This window comes from Lepisosteus platostomus, chromosome 5, assembly GCF_059453375.1.
Source record: "Lepisosteus platostomus isolate fLepPlt1 chromosome 5, fLepPlt1.hap1, whole genome shotgun sequence".
Taxonomy (NCBI): domain Eukaryota; kingdom Metazoa; phylum Chordata; class Actinopteri; order Semionotiformes; family Lepisosteidae; genus Lepisosteus; species Lepisosteus platostomus.
Window position 1 is genome coordinate 40,796,712 of NC_142615.1, and position 6,644 is coordinate 40,803,355.

Genomic DNA, 6,644 nt, shown 5'->3' on the forward strand with positions numbered 1-6,644 from the left:
TAATAAACATTTTCCTGGTTTTACCGGTTTTATATAAAAATGTTTATGTAAAAAAATCACTGACGAGGTATTAGGTTCTTTTTCACCAATAATATTTTCATGAGTGTTAATGACAGCAGCAGACTTGATCAGACATGGTTTTTACCTGTGTGTTTCTCAGAGGCAGTTTTCACTGTTCTGTCTATAACAACACAAAGCTGTTTTCCACACAATAAGAACAGAAGACAGGACACAGAAAAGAGTATTTAGTAGTTAAAATGATCAGATCAAATCTGGCTGTTTCTTTAAGGATGTCAGAGTATCTCATCTCTGTACTCAAGCCACACCTCCAGTTGTGCCAAGAAAATAATCTCAGACCCCTCTCTCCCAGCTCATAATCTCCTTCAGCTTCTTGCTTCTGGAACACATTTCAAATCCTCCCAGTCAAGGACGGTCTGATTCAACCTCAGACTCCTCCCCTCTGCCATACGAGCTCTGAATTCACGTTGAACTCTGAATTCCATTGTATAATTTATTGTTTAACATTGAAAGTTGTTTACATATGTATGTGACGATGTTTGTCTGTCTTCTGTTCTATGTAAATTTGTACTGTATATGTTTTATGTGTGTCTCATCTGTGTTCTTTGCTGTACTAATAGCAAATTCCACCAACTATTGGCAATTAAGAATAATCTAATCAACTTCAAAAACATTTTCACTTTCACAGTCTTGTCAAAGGTCACTACTATCAAGGTCACGTCATGCTGTTCACAAAATATTTGTTTTTTAATAAGAACTTTACAAAAATCTTTCAACTGGTGCAAAACCTAACACATTATAGCCGTATTTTATTGTTTTAAACTGATTACTAATGGCACGAGTGATAAATACATCAACAGATTCTATATAGCTGCACATGTCCAACAATAAAATCGACTCTTGATTTTCAGTAGATCTCATTTGAAGTAATAATAATAAAAAAACGTCATTTTATATAGAAGCTTTAAAGGTGTCTTCTCAAAGAGATTTACAGAATGATAACAACTGTGTCCTTACTGTGTGGACCCCAGTGTCCTGACTGATGATAGAGTTCCAGACAGTTCCAGAGATTAGGGGCAGGACAAGGACAAGGTGGGGCGACAGTTTGGAGAGCAGAATTAGATGAGTGAAGGTTGCGAGGTGGGAAGCAGGATTACAATAGCTCAGACAGGTACTGAGATACCAAGCCATGCAGAGCCTTATAGGTGAGCAGGAGGATTTGGATTTGGAAGTTGACATGAAACGTGACAGAAAGCCAGTGCAGGGACTCCAGGATAGGAGTAATGTGATCACTTGCACTAGACCTGGTCAGGATTCTGGCTGCCGAATGTTGGACATACTGCAGTTTGTTCAATGTGGATTTAGAAACCCCAGCAAATAGAGCATTACCGTAGTCTGTTCGGGAGAAGACAAATGTGTTGATCAGCTTTTCAGCAGCAGTTAGTGACAACATAGGATGTAGTCTAGTGATATTTCCGAGTTGCAAGAACAATGTTTTGACAATATACTGCACGTGTGGGTCAAATGTTAAGCCTGAATCAAATATCACCCCTAGGATTTTCATATTAGACTGAAGCTCAAGTACAGAACCATCTGCAGACAGGTTTACAGAATTGGCTTTACGAAGTTGATGGGAGGTGCCAATAAGCATGACTTCAGTCTTGTCACAGTTCAGAAGAAGGAAGTTTTGAGTCATCCATGTTTTGATGTTGAAGATGCAATTAGATAAAATAGAATGTTTAGGTGGGTAGCTGCATCAGCATGCGTAGGCTGCAAAGGAACAAGTAATAGGTTTATTCCATGCTGAAAAGAGAAGACAGAAAAAAGAACATTTTGGCCATGGAGAAGGCTCTGTAATTATTATTGCAGAATATATTTAATTCCCTTAAATGTGCTATTAGGAAAAAAACAGAATACTGTTTTTAGGTTTTCCTCATTCTCAGAAACAATAATTGTTGTACTGTAATCTGTAGAACAATAGGTCACCACTGTGTCACAGTGTGAGCTTTGCTGAGACTCCTCACTCACTGCAGCTCATCTCAGTGGTGAGTTTCTGATGAGGACTAATCTGTGATCTTTCTCTCTGACAGGGGAAGGACAGGCTGATTCCCATGAGGCACCACAGTGTCTCTCAGAGATCAGGATCATCCTGCTGGGGGAGAGAGGAGAGAGGAAACATCATCCTGGGCAGAAAGGAATTTGACACTGAGACAATAAATAAGGAGTGTGTGAAGAGACAGGGTGAAGTAGCTGGGAGGCAGGTCACTGTGATTGACACTCCCAGGTGGAATTGGAAATTTTGGACATTTAGACAGGACAATCCAGAGCATATCAGGTAGGAACCTGAGCGCAGTGTGTCTCTGTGTCCCCCAGAACCCCACACTCTTCTCCTGGTGATTAACCTGGGTCATTCCCAGTTTGGGAATTACTTGAGGAACATCTAAACCTCCTCAGTGAGAGAGTCTGGAGACACACAATAGTGCTGTTCACCTGGGGGGACACACTGAGAGACACAACCATTAAGCAGCACATTGAGAGAGTAGGGAAGGAGCTCCAGTGGCTGGTGGAGAAATGTTGGAACAGGTATCATGTTCTCAACAACAAGAACAGGGGCGACCGCACTCAGGTCACAGAGCTGCTGGAGAAGATAGAGGACATGGTGGCAGGAAACAAGGGCAGCTACTACAGCACTGAGATGTACCAGGAGGCCGAGTCCTAGATAAGAAAGAGACAACTGCAGATCCTGAGGGAGACAGAGGAGAGGAAACAGAGGGAGGAGGAGAGACTGAGGGAGAAGCACCAGAAGAAGCTGCAGAACTACCTCCGCAGGATGGTGGAAGAGATCCAGACACAAGAGGAGAAGATCAGAGCGCTGGAGGAGCAGATAGCAGAGCTGGAGGAGAGGCTGAGGGAGGAGAGGGATGGGGGGAGGAGGAGAGAGCTGGAATAGGAGATTAGGAGAGAGAGAGAGAGGAGAGAGAGAGGCTACAGAGAGAGATGGAGAAAATGAGAAAGGAGCAGGAGAGGGAGAGGAGAGAGAGAGAGGAGACACACAGGAGGGAGATGGAGAGGCTCAGGCAGCACTATGAGGAAAAGGCCAGAGAGGAGGCAGAGAGACACCTGGACCTGGTGAAACAGCACTTCAGCACAGGAGCAGTGATACTGGGAACAGGACTGGGGGCAGCAATAGGGGCCCTAGTAGGAGCCCTGAGGGGCCCAACAGGAGCAGCAGCAGGAACAGTGATAGGAGCTGCAGCAGGAGCTCAGATAGGAGCTTTACTGGGAGGAGAAACCAGAGCAGCACAGACTCACACACAAGAGCCCGCAGACACACAAGAGCACACACAGCCCGCAGACGCACAAGAGCACACATATCCCGCAGACACACAAGAGCACACGCAGTAGTCACAATGTAGTCTTACACACAACCTGAAGGCACTCAAGAATACACAGCCCACAGACACAATCAGCAGAAACACACAGCCTACAGACAGGAGATTGAGGAGCTGAGAGAGAGTTGACACTGAGACAGGAGCAGGAGAGGGAGAGGAGGAGCTCAGGCAGTGTTATCCGAGTGACAGAGAGACACAGAGACACTGCCACAGGTCAGTCACTGATCCACACAGTCTTTCCCAGCAGGAGAGGAAGACTGGATACTGAACTTCTCTGTATCTGTGAGAGGGGACCTGGGAGTGAGGACTTTTCACTGAAACACCGATCTCTTCCTTGTAAGAGATCCGACTCACTGAAAACCAGCCTTTAGTTTCCCATGTAATGAATGGGATATATATGTAAATGTATATATATAAATGTCATGTATACTTTTTGGATATAATTCTAACATTGTATATATGTATTGTAATGCTTACGGCCGACAGGCACTGTGTAAGAGCCGGCTTACCAGAGTGGTGACTTCACCGCCCTTCCCTGTGATAGCAGGACCACAGCCCCTGGGCTGTGGAGAGATCTCAATTCAATTCAATTCAATTCCAGGTGCTTTATTAGCATGACCGATGGGTACAATCAGTGTTGCCAAAGCAAATGAAAGTAATGATATTTACATGAAACAAAACAAAAATAGAAGTAAAATAAAATCTACAGACATATTACAGACATTTACAACAAAGACATATTATAATATATTGACATATTCTGTAGGCGGCTGGAGCATTATTGGGAGACAGACTCACTGTTCCTCAGGCTGTGACAGGAGATCACATACTGGGCTGCCAGTTCAACTGAGTTCCCTCCTCCCTCTCCCAGTAGGATTGGGACCCATTGTGATTCTGGCAGGTGTGGGAACTCTGGGATTAGATTTCTGAATTTAGGGAAGAATGTTTCTCTAATCCCAGAGTATCTGTCACAGTGCAGTAGGAAGTGCACCTCTGTCTCTATTTCTCCCCGCTGGCAGTGGGAGCACAGCCTGTCCTCTCTGGGCAGCCAGGTCTGCCTGTGTCGCCCAGTTTCTATGGCCAGGTTGTGGTCACTGAGCCTGTACTTCGTCAGGGTCTGTTTCTGTTTGTTATTTTTTATTTTGGTCAAATATTCAGCTAGTGTGTATTGTCTGTTTAAGGTTCTGTAACATTCCAGTTTATGTTGTGTCTGTGTGTGTGTGTCCCAGTGTGTGAGATATTGCTGTTTGATCTGTGCTGTGATGTGGTTGAGTCTGGGTTGTGGTGCTCTAGCAGTGCTGTCCTGAGGCTGGTTAGTGTCGGTGTGGCTCAGGTCGGTGAGCCTCAGGACCAGCTGGCTCAGGGGGCTCTGTTTTGGGCTCAGCTCTTGGCTCAGCAGGGCTTTGTGGTGGTAGGAATTTTGGTCACTGTTTTTTAGGTGTAGCCAATACTTGAATATTCTTTTCTGTATGTTTATCAATAGTGGGTATCTCTCTTTGGCTCACCGGGCTGGGTCCCTGTTGAGTGACGTGGGAGTCCTGGGTTTGAGCCCCGGACGGTGTGGGGCCGACCAGATGCGGCAAGGGTGCCCGCCTGAGCCCCCGTTGCGTTACATTGGTGTCAGAAGCGGGATGGGATAGCCCTTTGCCCGGGACGGCGATTTAAGCGGGGGAGAGTGTAACGCTTACGGCCGACAGGTACTGTGTAAGAGCCGGCTTACCAGAGTGGTGAAGTCACCGCCCTTCCCTGTGATAGCAGGACCACAACCCCTGGGCTGTGGAGAGATCTCTCTTTAGCTCAACAAGCTGGGTCCCTGCTGAGTGATGCGGGAGTCCCGGGTTCGAGCCTCCAACGGTGGGAGGCCGACCTAATGCGGCAAGGGCGCCCGCCTGAGCCCCCGTTGCGTTACAGTATGTTATAGAATATATGTATATAATTGTAACAGTAATGTGAGTTTTTATCCAGTTGTGGTTCATGCAGTGTCACACCCCGGTATAAGAATGTTCGGTAATTCGTTATAAGAACACGATCGGGACTCTGAAGCTGGAAAGTGACCGATTTTGGGCCTCTTGTTTTCCATCAAGAGCCGATCGTGGCCGAGATTTCCAGCTGTTTCCGGCGGACAAGCGTGAGGCGGCCGGGCTTCGTCTACGATCACAGCGGGACCTTGTGCCTCTTTTTCACAGTGTTTTTAGTGTTTGTTTTATAGGTGTTGTTCATGATGGGGTCTTAAGGAAGAGGAAAAAGGTGCTTTAGCATAATGATCAACAACACTGCGTGCATCATTTCGGCTGATCGCTTGGACAAACAGACCTTTCAGCTACCTTTCAGAAGTACAACTGTAGAAGCATATCGCTCGCTTGTTAAGAAGGATGTTGAAACGCTGTTGGAAAACAAATGTGATGATGAAAAAAGTCATTTAATTCCTACAGACAGAACTTTTAATTACGGTGCCAAAACCCTCTTGTCTTCCGGATACTGCTGCTGCGCCGGTTGCTAGGCGACGCTCCGAGTCAGAGCGCTCAAGCTCCTCTCAGGGCTGTTTTATTCCCAGGTGAGGAGCCTGCTTCTTTCCTGGAAATCCCAGCAATGACTGGGAATCCCCCGCCAGCTCCTTCCAACGGGAATCTCCTGTGGGCTGGGAGGGGAGGAGTCCGCCTGGGGCTCAGCTGGAAGAACCGAGCGGGAAGGAAAGTTATGGAAGTGCGCGTCTCCTCTCCGTCTGCTTCAGTCCCAGTTACTGCGACACCGGGACAGGACAGGAGGGACAAGCGAGTCTTCTTTCCTACACGGGGTATTAGTGGGGTTTTTTAGGAAACAGGAAAGGGAGATAGAAAAGGACACCAGTGGGAGAGAGTCCTGAAACTGATTGATGAATCTCTCAGTTCTTGTCTTGATCCAGGTTGTACCCAGTCCCAGTTTAAACTGGTTTACAATGTGGGATTTCTGCACTGACACGACCCTACATGTGTCTCCACATGATACGGGAGTCCTGTAACGTGTTTTTAGACAGAAACCCGCCAGAACAGACACATTAGAAGCGACCTGGAGGAGAGGTCAGAGCGGGTAGCATTTCTGGACGAGTATATAAACCAGAACTTCGCTTTTTACAGCAACACTTTCTAATTAAAGTTACTTCACTCTCAAGACAACAATTTAAAATGAGTTGTTCCTTCCAGAAATGGATGATTTATTTATTATTAGAAAGAGATTTGATCTCCTGCCTGTTACTCT